Source organism: Solenopsis invicta, chromosome 1, assembly GCF_016802725.1.
Source record: "Solenopsis invicta isolate M01_SB chromosome 1, UNIL_Sinv_3.0, whole genome shotgun sequence".
Classification (NCBI taxonomy): domain Eukaryota; kingdom Metazoa; phylum Arthropoda; class Insecta; order Hymenoptera; family Formicidae; genus Solenopsis; species Solenopsis invicta.
In genome coordinates this window covers 19,773,331-19,794,429 of record NC_052664.1, presented here as the reverse complement: position 1 = coordinate 19,794,429, position 21,099 = coordinate 19,773,331, and the positions used below count along the sequence as shown (strand labels likewise).

The window sequence follows — 21,099 nt, the reverse complement described above, 5'->3', positions numbered from 1 at the left end:
TGATCTTGCTCGTCAGTCGTTAAAAGGCACTTTCTAAGGTCGCCATTCGTCTCGCGTCTTCTTGCTATACGCTTAATTTGATTTGATCAACAGAGCCTAGTTCCGACTTTAAGCAATGCCGAATTTAGCAGAACGCGATTACCCCGAGGAACACTATCTACCCTTCGAGAGCACGCTAAATACTGCTTTTTGGCGTAATTCTGAATGCAAATCTTGTGGTTATCACCACCGTGTCGCTAGAATGCATAAGGCCTTTTGCTCTTGCAGAGGTGCAGCATTTTTGTGCTTTTTTTTTTACCTAACTACTGCATGCAGGAACGAACGAGCACTTTTTTATTTTACACAAAAAAGTCAATAATAATAAGCTTTAGTGAAATAATTTCAATTAAATGTTTGGTTAATATCAAATTTTAGTAATGATTAATTATTAATATTGTAATAACCACAGACGTAATAATAGTAACCAATTGATTATTAAATTGTTACAAAATTTAGTTATATTAACCGAACATTTAATTGTAATTATTTCACTAAAGCTTACTATCCGACAATAAAATTCTTTTTTTTTCTTCGATGTACGTGACGAGTATAAGCCAAGATTCAAAAGTATCAAATATATAAGATGCTAATAGGAATTCTAGGGAAGCAAATCCCACATTTCAGATAAGCAACACTTGGGCGGAGAACTGTCGCAATTTTAGAATAAAATATGCGGGATAATAAAATGTATGAAGTAAAATATTTGACGCTGTACTATATTCTACATGTTTTTCCTTGTAGATAAAGTACAAAGTAATATTTAAAATGCATTAAAAACTAGCGATACCAGTAACGCCTGTTTAGACCGCCAATATTTCGTGCATCTCTCGACACAGCTCTCGGAAACAGTCCACGTTATCAGGGTATTTGGATTATCCGAGTTCTTGTACGATGTGGTACCTTGCTGGAATGATACTGGGGTCGCCTACAGATAGTTCCGGCTAGGCTAGTCGAGATTATCGAACGACGTAAATGCTTATCGCATAGGCATTGGCCAAAAGACATTCTTCGCGGTTTGCGATTCACGTGTGCACCAATAAGCGGGCTCTCCAATCTCCGTTTGATTTCTGTTACCTAACATTGGCTTGACAACGGCGATAATTATGTTCATATTTGAATCGCACTAGACCCGTGGCACGATGATGTAACGACTGTAATAAAATAGTAATTATGACGGTGCGAATATTTCCCTCGAATATACTAAGTGGCGTAATTGCGATTCCGCGTTTGATTAAAATTCCAACAGCACTCTGGCTGGCGTTTGCTGTAAATTTAACGAAAAGTAACAAGCAAACCGTACTAGCTGTTTCTCGCGCCGCAAATAAATCGCCCTTTGGCGTCTAATATAGAAAATTATACCGGCACCCCTTTTGTACCTGGCGGCGTACCTATAACGTTTGAGTTACGCCCGGATTCCGCGCGATGCGCGAAATCCCACCGCCGTGAACTTATTCGAAGCAACAACCGCGGGTAACGATCGCACGTACAACCCACAAATTTTGATAGACGTTTAGTGTTACGCAGATATGTGATTCACGCCGTTTCGTCGAGACTCTCAAATTTACCCGAGTGGTTAGTTCTTGTCGGCTAAATCTTAGTCATAATTCCTCTTTGTTTCTATTATTCGTACATTTTGGAACATAAAATAGATCGTATTTGGATTTAAATCAGTTTAGATTTACCAATTTTGTTTCCTGAGTTTTAAATATAAATAATTTTTATTTTATATCATGTATGTATGTTCCGAATAACGTTCATTTTGACAAATCTATTTTTAGGCATACAATTTTTTAAAATATATGTTAATGAACAAAATGTAATTATATTATCCATTAATTATCTAATAATTGGAATTTTAGAATTGAAAAAATTATATCACTGTATGAGAAATTAAACAAATTGATTTATTAATTAAGTCAATATAATTACCTCATATAGTCACCTCAAAAATATAGGAGAAGAGTTATATAATTTATATATTTAAGTAAATTAAAAATTTACAAATTAATTGTCTAGCACTATTTTAGTCACGGCTCCGTGCTTCACAAGAATTGCGCCGCGGCATCTTGAAGCTCAGCCGAACAATTCAATGGCATCTCGATCTCTAAGTAGAACTGCAGGCTATACATTGCGGAAATGTTGAAGCACTCCTTGTTGCCTTTCCGCTCCGATTCGCTGCAATCAGCGGGCCGCGTCTATGGAAACGGAGAGGAAATATAAAACGTCGCTACTGCAAATCGTTGCCGGCCCGAAATCGTAAAGGGACTTGCCAATGGCGGTACTTTCTAATCAGAAGTAATACCTCGAAATATAGAACTTCTTTCAAAATGAATTCTTTCTCGAAAGTCTGTCAAATTGAAAGGCGTCATGAAGATAATGTCCGTAATTTAAAAGAAGAGAGCTTTATCCATTACACTGATGCAAAGTTCATTTGTCTAATAATACAACTCGAGTTTAGACGTTAACACAATCCTGCGTTCGTAAATGATTTTAACCGAGCTCTCCGTGTTGTCTCTAACAAGTATTTGTAAGTATTTTATTTACTTCTGTATTTCAATACCGCGCTATTATTTAACAGCGGAATTGCGAGACGCTCTCTGTAATACCCGACTCCATCTCGCTTCCAAGACTGTCGACTGCTGTCGACTGCTGTCGACATCCAACGTAGCTAATAATACGCGTCTATCTAAGTGCAAAACATTCTCGAATCTGCGTCTGCCGCAAACTCCTCCTTCTCAATTGCATAAATAGTACGTCCCTTCGCAATTCATCCCCCTTTCCCTTCCCCTTCTTCTCTTCCTCTCTTCCTCTCTTCCTCTCCGCCGATCCTTGCTCGACTCCGCGTGTCGCGCGCGCGATTGTCGCGTTTACGTGCGACCGTTTTGCCCGCCTCTCGACATCGCGGTATCAAGATCGGCTGCCATTATAGTTTGACCCAGTTTTTCTTCAATTTACCTCGCCCGTCGCGGTATGCGTCACCTACCGACTTATCTCTGTGTATGTGTGTGTGTGTGTGTGTGTGTGTGTGTGTGTGTGTATATATACATACATACATACACACATTTACCAACCTTCGAAACCACTTCGCACACAAACCGTTTCGTCGTCCCGTCCAATTTCTGAGACGCGTCTTCGCTGCGTTTTCCCCCGGTTCGTCTTCATCCTCCCGAAGCGGATACGTTCCTCGGCACGAAAGGGATTCCCAGGCATTCATGCGAATTTCAATTTATTCGGGTACGCTTCGCGTCCTCTTCCCAGATGATGAGGAAAGAGCGCTTTTGACGACGATGACGGCGAGATTAATGAAACGATCGGCCTGCGCGTGACATTTAGAGTCGATTACTTCGACATCGATCTTCGCTAGATTTACTTGGATAGTCTCTATAGCTAGCTCATTCTCCAGCTAGATTAGACTCACAATGTCATTCTCTCTCTGATAACAAAGAAGCATCTGACGATATAAACGTCGAAGAGGGATTCTAATCGAAATTTTTCTCTTTCAATCTTAATTTTAGGACATTGTAGATTTTAAAGGATTAAATAGATTATAATCATGAGAATTGAGTTCTTACTTGTGGTTCAAAATGACAGTTATCGGAAAATTTCCTACTTTCAGGTTAAAAGAAAGTTTTCAGTAAAACTTCTTAAAATTGTCTACAGACTCTATAGATTAAGTAACCCTAAAAAAGGCCTATTTAGGTTTTTAAATTAAACAAGATAGACGTAAAAGGCCTGATTGAGATTGAAAATAGGAGTAAAATTTCGACCCGGGTATCCAAAAAGCTAATCGAGGTAATCAATTTTTTTTACATGTACATATCATTTTGTTTTGCTTTTGTAGAATTATAAACGCATCATTTTTGATAAATAGCGCACGTTGAAAGTGGAGAAAATTTTTATGTCAGCGACATAGTTTCGCAAAAAGTGGATCGCTTTTGTCGCTTTCGCCGATATTCGATAAACAAACTGCCTCGAGTCCGATCGGCGCGGCGGCGGGAGCCGTTTACAATTATTAACAATCGCTTACGAGCGTCGTAACTCACGGCGAACGGTACTCTAGAAAATGAGGAGACCGTGCCGGTGTAAATCCAGCAGTGTAACGACGACGCGAGTGCAAGTTCGGCGAACGGGGAAGAGAATAGATACGCTTGCCGTACGCGGCCGGGCGCAGCTTACCTCGGTTATAATGGATCTCATTACTTTTATCGCTCGGACATACATCTAGCCGAACTCCGAAATTACCTTCTTCCGTCGCTTCCTCTTCCAGCTTCGATCCCGCTTACGCTCCAATCTACATGCAAAAATTCCGGATGAGACAGGCGCGCATCCTTCCACAGCCATCTCGAACGACCATCTGCGTCCCCTAATTTTTCGTTAAAATTGCGCGCTATATATATATATATATATATATATATATATATATAGGACATTTACGGGCAATGACCCTTTATGAAGTCTCACAAGAAATACACTTTCGACTCGTTTACTTCACCTTTCGTGAACGACGTTTGGATAACTTCTTCAGGGAATCGCCGATGGCGAACTTCAAATAAATCTCTTTCAGTTATCTGTTCGTTTATCTTTCCGTACAGATTTTTTCTTTTCTAGGCTCGTCGCTGCAATGTAGCTTATTCTGAATCCCGAATTTTTTTCCACGTCACTCGATATCGCGAGCATCAATGTGATGAACACGCGGGCGTTCGTTCTGGGATTACTTAATGATCCGCTTAATAGGCCGATTATGAGAAATTATAGAATTACGCGCGAATGCACGGGCCGACATGAATCGCGATCATGCGAAATTACGTAACGCGAAACCACAGCCGATCGCGTCGGTGTGCTTTTGCATCGCATTAGTGAAACGCGGCGAATGCATTACAAATAAAATCACGTTGTGCCGCGCCGCGCAAACTCCGATAAACATCGAACGCGTTGTCGCGCTATTCGCGGCCAACCGAGCTTTTGGAATTCGGCTCAAAACGTGCTTGCAGAATTAGATCCGGAAACGAAATTGTAGTTGGCGTTAAGAGACTCTGATATATCAAATGCGTATCGTGCGTGTGCAGTCTGCAAACAATTAGCTTCGATATTGCATTAGTCCCTCGGTTGCACTCGGATATTTCCAGGTTTCCGCCAGTTTAGTAGCAGAACGTAATATATTTCGATTACGTGCCGCGTGCACGCGCACAAAAGAAGTTGCTCTTAATAACAAATTGTACGACTGGAAATAACTATCTATTTACCGATGTTGAAATCATGCGCGAGGTAAATTGGCATTCTGTCAGAATTAAGAAAGCTCTCATGGCACAACACGAAAGTAGCCGCGTAACAAGAGGAAGCGCTTTCCAAGTGCTTGATAGCGCGTTGCGTAAATAATTACGCGTCCGTTCGCACTTTAATTGCACGAAAGACTTAACTGCGCGCACATACCCGATTATACGAGGGATGTTGGATATTACCGGTATATACCTCGGTCGTATATCGAAATTACACGATTACTCGTGTCGCCGCGAACGGAGAGCGTCTTGATTAAAGCGTTTTGCATAACAATGCTATTGGCCGTGGCAGCCGGAGCAGAGTTGCCCAGCAGGACCGTAAATATGGACTTTTTTAATAAAAGCGACTAATTTAACACGCCGCCGAGCTGCTCGGCGCCGCTAGAAAAAGGGATGCCACTGATTGTATCATTGTCACAGCTTCCCGTCCCTACCCTTTCTCTCTTTCCGTCTCTCCTTTTCTCTCTCGCCTTTTTAGGGACGCGCTTTCTGGCACATGTTTATTTTATAAATCGAGCCGCTACGTAAGGAAGATCGTGGTACAATCGAGAAGTCCGCTCCCGTAATCCCGAAAACGTAGGTGCGCGCACGGACTCTGTTGTTTACAGTAAAATCTGTAAATAAGGGCGGGACGAGAACGTTGTAGGTTCGTTATAAAAGCGTATACATAACTGTTCACGGTAAATGAATATATGTGTGTCTCTATACATTCACGTTACTTAAATTAAATTCTACATCTGCGATAACGTTCGTCTAATATCGCGCGTCTGATCCACCGATAAACAAATACGAGGATATGGAAATTGCACGTTGCGAGATCGCTTCTCTCTATCTCCGATTAGCTCGTCTTCCTCTGCAATATTTATTTCTAAAGTAATGGGTTGGCGCAACAGTCGCACGTATCGAAGGAACATGTGCCTTTGTAAGCACGCGAGAGTTTGCGTGCGAAACACCCTTTGGGAATAATTTGCATGCCCAACGGCATGCAATACGAAAAGCGTTTAAGATCGTTCTCGGGGCTTTCTGGGCTAAGTAGTAGATGCTTTTACATATAATCGTGCGCGCGCGAGATGTACGTTATCCATGGATCCATGCGCGCGAAATGAGTAAGGAAGGATCCCGGAAACAGTATTTAGCCGTAGAAGTACGAGCTAAGTTTATCTAGGTGTTCTACAACGTGTCTCGTGGTACCATTGAAAATTCAAGATTAATGTCCCATCCGTTAATGTGCGTTTCACATAGGATTTCTTCCTGTCAATCGCATCCACTGAAGTAAAAAAAAAAGTTGTGAAAAAGATGTTTTATCAATATACAGTGCTGGACGAAAGTATTGGCGTGCGATTGCTTCTATTATAGTATTTTCTTCTAGCAAATTTGATTGGATGCACCAATGCGCGCTAATGCAGTCCAATCGAATTCGTTATAAGAAATTAGAACCAGCCTGTGTTTATTTTTATAAAAAATTTTATTTTATACTTTATGTTTAATAATACATTTAATATTATATATTCTAGGTAGGACATTTTAAGGCAAAGTTTCCATTTTCCATTGCTTTTTCTTGCAACTATAATAGTAAAAACAATGAACATCGGGATTTCCCGTATCTCTTTTTGTTTAATAAAAAAACAATTATTACTGACATAAGTACAAATAATTGGTTCCAATAGTTTTTGTCTTGTTCTCGGGATACGCGTTTTCAATTCTTTCTTACAATTACATTTATTCATTTATATTAATTCTATAATATATAATTATATAGAAAAATAATGTCTTAAAAAAATTAATTTAGCGATTCTTCAAAGATATCATTCGTTTTACTAGTAGCAACTGTGCTAACACATTTGTCCAGCACTGTATGTTTAATCGTCCTCATTCAAAAATATTTTTGCACAAGAATAAATTAGAAGATATTAAAGTGAAAAGTAATGAAAATATCGATGTTATCTTAGAAAAAAACTAAATAGAAAATGTTGAACGTTGTCGGCACGTGTTTATCCATGTGTTGTATATATCGCAGTATTGTCCGTAAATGTGCTTTTGTTATTTTGCCTCTCGTCAATTGCGTGCATTTGATGTATTTGACGTAACGTATCCAGTGATATCATCAATATTTATTGTCACGAAACGTGATGTGTCTGCAGCATATTCTGTTGTCGTTGAAATGAACGACGCGCGCGGGATATTCGACGGCACCGATACATTTTCGGAGAAGTGCGTTCGATTATGCAACGTGATTTTCCAGGGCCAGCTCGGCTGGAAAAATTAATTACAGATTGATATGTCAAGTACGGTGATACGTCGTACCGATTGATTCGTGTATTTAATTAAAACTGTAGCGCGGTACAAACGATGGGCCTAAAACGAATGGAAGGGGTCAACCGATAATTTATCGATAGCCCCGCATGTGAACCGCGAAACAGTCGATATTCATTGAATCATTCACCGCGATGACGCTTCGGGCGGAACAAATTTCCAGCTCGAGCGTACGTGGCTATTGGCTTGTGTGCATCACGCGCCCAGTGCCATTAATTGAAATCTCAGCCCATACAAATAAGACTAATTACAACGGTTTGCAGAGGAAAGATGCATTTGCGTCTAAATTTTAACGCTACAGTCTTCAGTAGCATCGAATTATTTTGACGAACGATTTCTTTCATTAGCTTGAAATGGATCATCGGTCTTCTCTCCCGGTGGCTTTTTATCCGCCATTTAATTGTCACGCTCTGTCTCGTAAACGAAAGGCAAATCGCAAAGTTCATCGCTTACCGTTAAACAATACATCAATAGAATGGAAATGAACGGGGCGCATTACTCGAATCGAGATTGAACTGTCGTAGTTGGCGGTACTCTGCCAACGCGATGAACTCTCCCAACAAACAGTATTTACGTGACCGCAAATTTCGTCGTCGAAATGGGAAATGACGTACGGCGATGCGCTCTCGTCGGATCGTTAGCGACCCCTTGTTTCCGGAACGGCGTGAAACAATCGCCTCGTCCGTTCTGCATGTCGTGTATCGTTCAATTAAAGGTCCATTTCGCTCTCTCGCGTCAAATGTTGTCTCGTAGTAACCAAGTTGTTCCCGTTTTATCCGGCTCGTGTTACGGCATCGCGGCCGGCCGGGCCCGTTGCAGCTCACAAACTTTTGACGTTAAACCTCCGAAAGCGTCCGCGCATCGAATGCAAACGTCCCACGGCCGAGAGTGAAATTTTTCTAATCCAAGTTCGTCGCCGCGCGTTGAACTGGAGTACATAAAATACGATTCCGCGGAAACTTCCGTTTCTGTTTGCTCAAGACCACATTTTTCTCTCTTATCGGCGGGCGCCGAAGCTTTCGTAGTTGGCCGACTCAATGTTAGCTTAAACAGTCGAACTCTATTGACGATTATTTTGGCGAGTGAAATGAAGAAACATTTTACTTTTTTATACACATATTTATCTTGCAAATATTCGTATAAATTAATAATTCTTATTTTTTCTCGTTTATTTTTAGAACTAAAACACCACAATCATAAAAATATGTTATTTGTTATTATTTATTCACTAATTAACGTTTGGTAATCTGAGTTGTAATCCAGGACGCGTTTTGTTTAACATTTTTAGTATATTTTGAAAATAATTTCTCATCAGTATCAAAATATCGGATAAATATCAAAATTTTATATCAGCGATTACAATAGTAGTTTTTCCCATAACATTCGTATCAAATAACGCGTATTCAATGCTTTAAATGCTGTTTGCTTTTCAATCTTTGACACGTTGCTCTGTGTGCATTTTGTATGAAATTTATGCGCGGTTTATCTCGATGAGGAAAATTGAAAATACAAGAACAAAGTTTGATCGGAATACTCGTATATTCGGTACATTTTCATTACTGCGATTGCCTTTTTAGGCTGTGTTCCAAAATTTACTGTAAGTACTGAAAATCTATAATTTACGTTACGTATACTATAGCTTTTTAGTAATGGCAATTTCGGAACGCAACCTAAAAAGGCAATCGCAGTAATGAAAACGTACCCGAATATACGAGTAGTTCCGATCAAACTTTGTCCTTGTATTAGAATGCCGTGTAAATGACAAATACATAATAATATGTATATAATATATACATACATTGTGTGCGTGCGTGCGTGCGTGCGTGCGTGTGTGTGTATATGTAAAAGTAACTTGAAAAATATTAGTTTTTATTACATACCAACGTTTCAAAGGATTCGTAAATATTCGCTACTTTTTATTGAGAAATGTATCAAATGCAACAATACATCTCAATTTATTTGCTTCTATTGTCACGCTATGAGTAATAGCAATTGTATGTTATTTATCGTGCACTTCAGATATTTTAGTTACAAAGAATTGAAAGAAGGATTCTGAGATTCAATCTTACCGAATCAAATTTCACAAAGAACGAAATGTTAGTAAAATAAAAATAGTTTAACAATGGTTGAGCAAATAATAGTTTAAGCTGAAAACTTTTTTTTTATACAATACAGTTTTAAAGATGAGGAACTTTGAGGAACTCTGAGATAAGCTGTAAGACTACAAGGTAAGCGATTTACTGTAATATTCGTTTTCGTACGACAGAATTGGATATCAATCGTCGAACTTAATCGCTCTTGCGCCATTGTCGATGTCGAATGCTCGAATGCCGACCGACGACACTTCGCCATCGCGGGTAATTCGATCGAGAGTCGGTATGGTTCGTCGGTACGCCGGTCGATGTCCAAATATATTCGGGTTCGAGTGGTCAACTCATCGAAACCACCGACTGACCACTCGGTCGCTCAGCATACTTCCCTCTTCCTGCACTCTGGGTTCGCTGCGACGGTATTTGCATGTTGTACCATATTTTACTCGACACCATTTAATTAGTTTTTAATATAATAAATAAATGTATTGAATAAATAAAGATCGACAGAAATATCAGATGAGAAAGTTAGAGTAAACAACTTGTACCTGTCTGCCAATACAAATTATTTTTTATCTAGGTCACTCAAAGAGTCTTCCAGACGTACAGGTTATTCTTTCGCTTTATTACGATACTCAGCATCATTCACATCATTTGACAGATGTCTAATGAATTATTAAAAAACACTTTTCTTATTCTGTGATGATATAATAATAAATTTTTTATAATGTTCTAAAATGCTTAGCATCAGTGTTATTTTATCAATTATAATTAAATTGCTCATCTTATGTATTCTTGTTTCAGTTTAAGATTGTGTTTCAAGATTGACGAATATTCAACGCACAGTTTGCATGAACTAAAAATTGTATTGTAAAATTCACGCAAAATTATTATTAGGCATCAAGATTTGTTTTGACCGAAAAATGACACTCTCTTCTCTTACATTTTCTTTTTTCAATCATTGACAATCATTGACAAAATGCTACACGGATTTATAAGTAACTTAAGCATTTATAGCGAAATTTTGTTGGCTTGGCCGACCAAGTGACGGTTGACAAGATTCTCGATGGTCTTCGTCAGTTGAAGATCAAAGATAATCAGCGACTACCGCGACGTTTTTCCCGAAGGCCGTTTTTGCCACGACTGCAAAAGGGTCTGTTTGACTTTCGTCTTTCTATACGCTCTCTTGAGTGCCATGAAGTGGCGAAGAGGTCGAGGGAAATGTAGAAAAAGGAGAGAGGAGACTGCCAAGTTTCTGAGTGCACCACTCGCTGCGACTTTACTTCGATAGAGAATTTATCGTTTTCGATGACGCGGCTGATTCGGCGATGCTGCATATATTTTTGTTTGACTATGTTTATGATATATTTAATATGAATTTTAATCGCGATTACGTCATACAACACGATTCTTGTTCTTTCAACGAAAATTAGTCAGTTTTAATTGCTTAACTTTTGTGCGGCATTTTCGAATTATTTATATATTTATATTTTTTATTTATATTTTTATTTAAAATATCTATATTAAACTTGTTTAGTTAAAAATTAATATAATGTAAAATAAAATTATAGAGATAAAGATATGTATATATTATACAGATATATTATATGTATATGTAATTTTTATAATGTCTTTTGATGTACATTACATTGATTTTCTAACAAACAATTTTTAAGTATCTTTATATTATACATGATATCTCCGCGCGCACACGTGTGGGTGAAAAATTTATTTTATATAAATAGATTTTTTTTTGCTTGAAAATTATATTGAGACAGATGATTTTTATTTGATTCTTTCTCTCTCCTAATTCTGTTTTCTAAAATTATTAAAATTACTTAAAAATATTTTTTTTTTTTTTTGAAACTCAAAGATTTTAAACGTTTTGTTACGCATATTATCAAAAAGAGAACTAAACTAGAAATGTTTATTTTTTAGTAAAATTTTAATAAAAAAAGTTTATCATAATATGAACAAGGCCACTTGTAATCTTTTAAGTTGAAAATAGATTTTAAGAATAAATAATTTTCAATGGGTAAACTTGTATTTGACTTTTTCCTACGCATGCAGTATCAAAGATTTCATAATTGAGTTAAGCATCAATAAACCAGAAATCACCGAACGCTCTATCCTTTTACCTCGGTATCACCGATATTTCCGATCTGTCTGTAAAAGAGTACTGATAGCTCGATGCAAGTTAATCGAAGCAGCGTCCCTCGAATTTTACATGTGCCGACGAGCTTAACGAATCGATGCAATCAAATAGCTACTCGCCCTAGCGGAAATCATTGGGAAATTCGCGAACGGCATTTTTCCGCATCTGCTTCCTCGATGTCTTTCCACCTCGCAATCGGTCGATCGCGGACGACGCTTTGCGATCAGAACTACGAAACGTTATCAAGTTAACGGAGAACGATCAAAAAGTGCACGGATATTTCCGGCATCATACGATCGTTTCCGTAGATACGAATTGATTGCCGAGTGACAGAAACGTGAAAATACCGCAATGCGGCCGATAACAATAATATTATTACGTCTCGGTACTTGGTACAGCGGTCGTTTGATCGATAGTCACGGTAGTAGATCGTCACGCAACCCGCATTCCGTTATACAAATGTATTCTCGCTGCTCTTTATTGTCGCGCATTATTGTGCTAATTGAGACTATACACTTCGTAATTAATAGAAATATTGAGAAATTGAGAATATTTAATGTCTAAAATATTTGATGCGTAGTTATGTGCCTTCGATAAAATTAAACGGACCGTTATCCCTTCTCATTGCGCATACATTTACTTTATCTTGTATTTTACGGTCCGTAATTCTTTTGAATGACGAATCATGGCTTACATAGCGATCCTTAAATCTTGATCATCAGCGGACTGCAAAATCTTTAGCTCTATCCTCGAAAAGAGCGCCTCGAGGTGGCAAGCCCCAAACGAATTTCCGCTTGAAGACCAGCCGTTAATTCAAGGGAGTGTCTTTGACATTCTCTTCTGCCCTTTATCAACACACGATGCTTCCAAGAAAGTCTTTTTCTCTCTCCAGCAATTGCAATTCGCTGCAAACTCAGTTTCGGACACAGTCGTCGCAATCTCGACACGCCTTTCAGCGATTCTTTTCATCCGCCAAAGAGCCTCTTCACAAACTCTCGTTTGACGATTCTCACGGTGATTCGCGCGTAAAATGAGTGGAGCTAACTGAGCGGAGCTCTGTCGTATAACCAATAATTCTGGCGACATTGTTATTCGCGGCTTAACAGCTAATCCCTTCGCTAATTTCTTCTATTAAAATAACTTTATGCAGTATGATGTCAAAAATGAAAGAAACGCCGTTGCTCATATCTCGTCGTTATTTTTACACTAATTTCTATTTTACGTATGATCGAGTGTTTTGATTCGATCCATTTCCTTCGAAAATATGCAATTAAGCATACACGTGCGAAATCTTTTGATGTGGATGACATACGAATTAGCTGGCTTTGCTGCTAGTTTCTTACTTTGAAATGTCGACGTATACAAGCTAGTCTCGAGCTTTTCCGGATAATTTGAATCATTTGACGTATACATGTATATTTAAAAGCCACATACATATGTACACTATCTATTTATACATTTATGTATTTATGTATGTAACATCTTATTTTCTATAGAAGTTTTGATCGGCTTACGCTACAATAAGCCATCTCGTAAATCGCTATTTAATACGGTTGTTAATGTTATGTTAATGAGTGACAAAATATTAAAACTTTAAAAGCGTACGCTTTATCCTCGCTATACTTTGTTTTTCATTCAGTTTTCCGTACTCTCGTTAATATATGCGATCACTTTCGTTATTCGCCATTAGTGTGAGAGAAGTTCGTTCCTGAATGCAAGTACCGCCGAAGATAGTCTCTTTAATCGAAATCTTCGCTCCCTATCTCGCTCGCTAATTGCCACTTCCAATTTCAGCTAATTACTTTTTGCCGAGTTCTTCGTGTCCCACCCTAGCTTATCCCTTTTTCGATCCGTTATCATCGTCAATGCGAACTTTTACAAGACGGACGATAATAGCGTATCTCGAAGAAATCAGCGTCACCGTTCTTGCTCAACGAGTTTGTCCACAGATTGTCCCAGATTCATAGAAGATTGTATTAACTCTTTTTCTTTTTCTTTTGCGAAACTGAAAAAATAAGTGTGAAGTCACCATAATGATACAATATTGAATTTGAATTATAAATCGGAAGAAATTTTGATTTGCAAGTATGCATCAACATCGTACAATGAATATTTCTGTGCTTCTTCGTTTAAAAAAAAGAAATGATACTCCTCACTGCTCTAATCTGATTTTCACGGAGTCGTGTGAGCCGAAAGCATTATCATCTTCGCGCTAAATTGATTATCTCAAGGAACATGTAGTCGCGTTGACGTTGCTCCGACATCGCGTAAACTATCGGTGATATAAAATTATGTGAGCGGTGGTGTGCACAGAATACACAGAAGCACTAAGAGGCGAGGATGCTGCGAGAGCTCTCGATTTCCATCTCTACGCATGGCTGCGGTAACCCGTCCGGACATGGCTCTTCCGATGACAAAGTAACTTCGACAACAACTTAGATTACGTACGTTTGCGTTAGCCTTGGTGTCACTGGTGTATATCCGCAATTCCGCTAACTAAAATTACGTGACAGTCAATCTTCAATTAATTTCTTTCCAAACCGCTTTTCTCGCCCGTTAGATTCCTCTAACAAGAAAGCTGTAGGATGTCACTGTAAAAGATACCGCAGTTGGATATCTTTCATTGAAATCCATTGATGTAGAGCAATCGCTACGAAGGTGTGTCTCTTGACACCTGAAAATAGACAAATGTAATATAAATGTAAAAATCGAAAAATGAATTTCACATTAGTTTTTATATTAAAGTATATAATGCTCGCATTATATTTTCTGAAATTCCGCGGCGTCAGACATTGTTTAGAGGTTGAGTTTTGAGTTTGTCGCACGGTAAGCTTTCGGCATGAGAGATCGAGCTCGTGGCGTGTCTTAATCCGCGCCGCACGCTAAAGTTTCGCGACGTGGAATTAAAGTAAAATGCGAAGTGTATAACTGCGGGTGTCGTTGCAGAGTGGCGCGTCATTTTGGACCGCGGTGGAACGCGCGGGGATGTATCCATTACCTCGGCATTTTCTTGGGAAAATTTGTTTCCCCGTTTTCCTGCACCTGCAAACCGGGATACATGGCCCCCCGGTCTGTGACTCGCGCGGCAACGGAGCGGCGTCTGAAGAAGGGGTTGGTCGGACGACAACGGGGAATGGGAAACGACTCGCAACGCAGCCTCTCTTTAGTGGCTCGTAATTCAACGAGAGCTTTTCTCGAATTCTCCGGCAGCTTTGGGGGGGATACAAATTTTGTACGCACATTTTCATGGAAACGACTACCGCGGATGAGAAAGGAATAGAGGAAGTTGACATCGACGAGAGGCGATATGACGAATTTTTGAAAAAACGAGCGACCAAAAAGCGTTAAACTTTCAACTGAGTTACTCGATCCCCTGTCTCATTCGAAAATTATACGTAATATTGCACTGCGTGAGCAGAAAGCAGAAAGTATCATGTAACTATTAAACGCATGTATCACGTTTAGCTCGAGAATAGTTACCTGTAGTATTTTTCTTTTACATCTCAGAAACGGAAAAATAAACGTTAAAACAAATTTTTTTACTGATTAAAGTTCTTATCTTTTTATTCGAAGATTCCGAGAATCAATTTGTACATGCAATAGAAACGAGTTATAACTTATATTTGTAGTACCGATCTGTTGAAACTAAATTGAAATTAATAATATACAGTAGTTAATAACAATGACTTTTAGGGTGTAACAATCATCCCAGATCGTTCACACAAAAAAGCATGGGGTGATGAGTTAAGAGAGAAATTATATTGTTAATCACGTTATAAAAAGCATGCGGGAAACAACAGAATCAAATTTTTTTTTTTTTTTTTTTCCATCGTTCGATATGACGAGCCTTCGGGCAGACAATATGCAGTTTGCCAAATCGAGGTCAGCGAATGTCCGCGAAACGCCAAAGGTTAATAGCAAAACTATGTTCTCGCATTGTTATGAAAATCGGCGTGCACGTGACGCCTGTTATTGTCGGCGTAGCACATAGCACACAATGCCTAGGTTTCGACATTTCCATACGGAGCAGCCTACACAGTCCAAGTTTCTGACAGGTATTTCCGTCTGGACCAACGCCTGGTAGACGGTGGTGTCTCGTTGGAAATCGATCGCCCGAATGGTCGACAATGCGCGCCTGCCAGTCACTTTGATATTTTACCAACGCGTCTTATGTCAAAGTACCTATGGCATACGTTATAGGTACTGTCTCTGCCTATCTTATAAAGATTATAACCATTTACGTGCAAAATTATTATTTACAAAATTATTTGCAAAATCTAATAAAAGTTATTACAATAAGCCTATAATTACTTTTTAACTCAAAAGCAATAAATCAGGAAAGTCATTTGAAAGTCGTATTATTTATTACGATTGAATTTGTATTAATAATTTCTATAAACTTTTGTCATAAAAAAATTTGATTTCTATTTAAAAAGCTGAAAGTTTTTAAATCTTTAATCAAAATAATAACACAAAATTTTAATTATGCTGTATACAGCCCTATTCAAAATGTCAAAACACTTTTATTTAAATTGAATACGTACTTATATAATAGTAATTGAAGTGATTCCAGAGAGCGTGCCTCATTCAATATATATACAATTAAGATAATTTAAATTATTTTGAATTACTTTCAAATTTATACGAACTGACTTATTTTAGTTTAAATTACGGTATTTACATTTTTGAGATATGACAATAATTTGCACTATGTAAAATTGTCTTTATAAATTAATATTTATTCGTAATATTGATCGTAAAGTAGTTTTCTTAAGAATTAAGTTTGTTTACGGATTCTAGTCCACTCCGTAAAATGCTGAATAATCTTGAAATGAATAATCGGTTTCTAAAGATATCTCTTTCCTTTATCTCTTCGTCTCGAAAAATATCTGATTCATCGAAAGTTTGACGCCAACTACATTATAGTAACTTGACAGTCATTTCGAAATGTAAAATGTGTGTGTCTTAATGGTTACATAGGTCGAATAAATGATCTATTTTTTTTTCCTTTTTAAAATTATCAAGAAATTTATTTTTCAATAATGAATAATTATCAAAGGACTATCAAAATACTATTTTCACAAAGAAAGATACGTTATAAATTTTCATAACATAAGTATTAAAGAGAGAGGAAAATTTTTAATACGTAATAAGTGAAAGTTTGCCAAGAAGGTTGTCTGATTCTCTACTCACTGTCTAGAAACGATTGTTTTACATTCTATTCGATTTATATACTTGGATAAAATGAGCTATTGTCATCATCCGATCTCTCGGATAAACATCGGTCTTGTCGCCGTAGCAGAATAGTGTAATGAATCTTTGCCTGCTCACTTTAGCCATCTTATCATTGGGGGGGGGTTAGTGACCCAAGTACATTTATTCATGAGACTGTCCACTCTCTGGTATCAGTGTTCGTTAAGAATCGTGTGCGTTTTGATTAAAAACACGACGCTCGCGTACTTTGAAAAAAAGTACGTCGAAAAGCTTTAACCGTAACGAAGGTGGAAAGAAAAAAGGCGTCGGAAAAGATTGCCTGTAAATATACCGTAGGTTACCTTAAAAAGAAATACGCGTATAATAGAGAAGCAAGATAAAGTCGTATGATGCTAAAACTAAAAAATTAATACGGAAAAGGTCAACATTTCACGAACGAAATGTTTGACGGAGGTGCATAAGAAGCTTCGCAGGAGCACTGTTTTTAAGCGAAGAAAATGGGATAGCTATTCTGTTCTATGTATCGATTTTCCTTCAGTCAATTCTCGAATAAATACAATACAAACGGATGAACCTATCATCCTCGCTCTCGATGTCCGCCGACTTTTGTTTGCTTTGTTAATATTAAATCAGCAAAATGCTCTACGTCAACCGAGCGCGTACATACTTTCCGATGGCAACATTACCCCGGAATTTCTGTACACGCAGTACGTTTATTCAAGAAAGCATGCAGTTTCGCATAACATAATTTTCCCGTGAACAAACGTAATTATTGCAACACCATTTACTAAAGGTACCGGGAGTCCGATGCAACAGAAACGCGTTCACAATGGAAGTGGTTGGAAGTTGCGTTCGTTTTAATATGCGAGAGACGTTGAGTTTTTTATTTTATCATACTTGAAATTACATCAATTCGTAAACTTTACAACTCAGCTCCTAGCTGTTAGTTTCATGCAAACATTCATATATAGTAAATATACACGTATAGAATATCTCAAAACAACTATCGAGAAACTATTATCCAAACGACATCGAGATTAGAATAGAATAAAAATATGAAAGGAAAGGATTCAATAGAACGATACATAAAAGAAGAAAATTTATTCCTTCAAGTAACCTTTGCACTGATTACGTAATATATTGTAGGTACTTGTATACCGATTATAAGTTATATTTTTCTTGTACAATTTAAAAATTAATTACATTTAATTAATTTAAAAATAAATCGTTGAAATTGTTATAATTATTCTCGTGATACTAATGCGAATACAGAGGTAGCAGAGATCAATATCATTGAAAAAAATAAACGAAAATTTCTGTTCCTCTTTCACTCTTTTTCTCTTTGATACTCTTGATATTGTAATTTGCCAGCGCAACGTTTTTCCGTTGCCAATGCGGTTCTACGACGATGTCTACTTGGCGCGACGTTTGTCCCGCGGGAAACTCGGGGACGAAGTAATCTCGGGCTGGCAGGTAATATCGTGCGATAACGAGCCTTTGTGGTCCTTTACGTATGTAGTTTTGAGCATTCAGTCCAGAAATTCGATCGAACGTCCGCAGCACAGTTTCCTATTTACATCACGACGGCGACGGCGACGGCGACGGCTGTCGCGTCCACATGGATCGTACGTACATCGACTGTACTGTTACAAACTACCTGCATCGTGGATGCATATCTCGATATTGTGTTCCGCCAATATTCCAACCGCCTCGACGAAGTCTCTTTGTCGAAGGGCGTTTGATTGCATGCGCGTACGAAGATTAAACTTGAATTGAATCTGGAAACTCGCGTGAGCGGTCGAGCGGAAGCAATTTGCATTAATAAGCGCGTTCGGTGACTTTTAATAGCGCTACGCACCGTCGCGCGATGATCGAGTAAGTGAGCCGTAAGTGATGTAACTCGATTCTTGCGCCGACGGCTTCAGTGACTTGCTGAAAGAGAGACGCGGCATTCGATGGGCTGGTAAAGAAAAAACATGTCGATCTTCGCAACAAATACATTTAAAATATTTAATAGAACAAACAGATAATAGAAAATATAACGAGAGAGAAAGAGAGAGAGAGAGAATCATTATTTATTGAGTGCTAATACTTTCTCCTCAAGCTCTGACAACGTATTGTACATAGTACTATATGATACAAATTTTAATAATGCATTCTGATCAAGTAACAGTGATAGCCAGAAACAAAAAGAAATAATAATAGTAAAGATAAAAGTAAAAGTGAATTAAAAAAAAATTATTAGATATAATAAAATAAAGTGTGTGAAACACGTGCGTGTTTGTATCTGCGTGCGTGCGTGTGAAAGTCTGCAAGAGTACGTAATAATAGAAATAGAACAAAAGAGAGAGAACAATTAAAAGCATAGAAAACTATAACTTTGAATGCTGCAGCTATATTTGATACATCATAAGCCATCATGTTTTTCCCAATACGCGTTGTTGTACAGTGTCGTTTAAAACTCAACCCAGTTGAATATCGCTGCGCGATAGAACGCGAGGATAAACCAGGCGGCACGGCTGGTACGGGAGCTTTGATAGGAAAGGGGAAAAAACGTGAAAAAAAAAAAGATTTCGAGTTGCACAACGCGGCACGAGTGAGCGCTAATCGAAGGAAAATCGATTTCGTTTTTAATTTTGTCCGTCGCGGAAATCAATTCGAATTCAATTCCGTATTCTGTATTCGCCAACGCTTCGCCTGCCGCTGCTTTCGCCGATAATTGTGACGAATGCGAAACTCATCAATCGTAGCGCGGTAACGCGAAGGCAGATGCCTCGCAGCGGTACGGACACGGTGTGAATTCCGCGAGTTTCTCGCGCCACCGAACGCCGCCACAAGCGAGAATTCGTATTCGAATTTTAATGAAGATGGGAATCTCACGGCAAGGGGCGAAGAGAAAAAAAAGGGGGGGGAGAAAAAACGTGCAAAGGCGACCGGAAAAATAATTGGCACATCTGCGAATAATTGCGCACCTGCTTCCTCGTTTCGCTTTTAATTGGGTTACGAAGGTATCGGTGATTCAAATCTCTCGTAGCGCGAAAAGCATATGTACAGAGACATAAAGTACGTCGTTACGATGGCGTATATATATATACATGAACTATTTTCTCTCCTTCTCATTTGGATGACAAATTCCGCGAGGTGAACAGCAACAAGAGTGTCTCACGTACGCCCTCGCGTCGATGACATGGCAGACTGATGCAATCCGCGACGAAGCGTAAGCACAAAGCTAGAGCGCGGCGCAAGCGATTACACTGGCTAGCCGGTCGGCCAGCGCGTTTTTTCCTTTTTTTTTCTTCTCTTTTTTTGTGAACGCGCTACAAAGACGGGCGAGACGCTGAGCGCGAAACGCGCCGTCGGCTTTATCCACGCACAATTTCGTCGACCGTTCGCGGACCGGAGACGCGCGCGGACGCGCGTATGTGCCGTGTACACAAAGACGTCGCATGTACAGGCGTCGCACCCACCACGCACGCACACATGCTCGTACACACACACATACGTATGTAATTCTCTCCTCTCTTGCCATTTTCGCTCGTTTACTACGGAATGCAATTTCGTGCCGACGTGGCACATGGCACACAGCGACACAACATCCCGCGCGACAGATTACCGCTTTGTTTGCGCTTCCCGGTACTTCGAAACGCAATAAAGATCTCGGCGCAAGCTGGTTCCTGGCAGAAAGTGGGATCGAAAAGTCGGGAAGAGAATGCGCGAAACTGCCGATGCAAAATGCTTCTAAGATGTCGCGCGCATTATATAATATTTCGTCTCACACAAAGATTCCCAATTGATCTCTCTCCGATTTTAAGGATGTATAGGACATTTCTCAAAATATTAAGCAAATTATGAAAAAATTACAGATGTGTGCTTTAATGAAAATATAATAAATGCAATAAGAAATAATGAAAAAAATGTGATTTATTTTATTTAAGTACTTTAAATATTTATAATGATTTATATAAAGTTTTATTGTGATGCAGAGATCAGTTTTGTAAGCCAAATCAAATTT

At 38.6% G+C, this 21,099-nt stretch overlaps 1 protein-coding gene and 1 long non-coding RNA gene across 13 annotated transcripts in view; one reads left to right on the top strand and one right to left on the bottom strand.

Moving 5' to 3' along the window:
• Positions 1–21,099, top strand: part of LOC105201229 (disks large 1 tumor suppressor protein) — a 393,240-nt gene that overhangs the window by 219,479 nt on the left and 152,662 nt on the right. The gene's annotated exons all lie outside the window — the stretch shown is intronic.
• The window catches only part of LOC113003448, a 34,437-nt gene continuing 24,668 nt past the window's right edge, over positions 11,331–21,099 (bottom strand). Inside the window, exon 2 of the long non-coding RNA XR_003268481.2 lies at positions 11,331–14,547. This is a non-coding gene — a long non-coding RNA (uncharacterized LOC113003448). The remainder of the gene's footprint in view (positions 14,548–21,099) is intronic.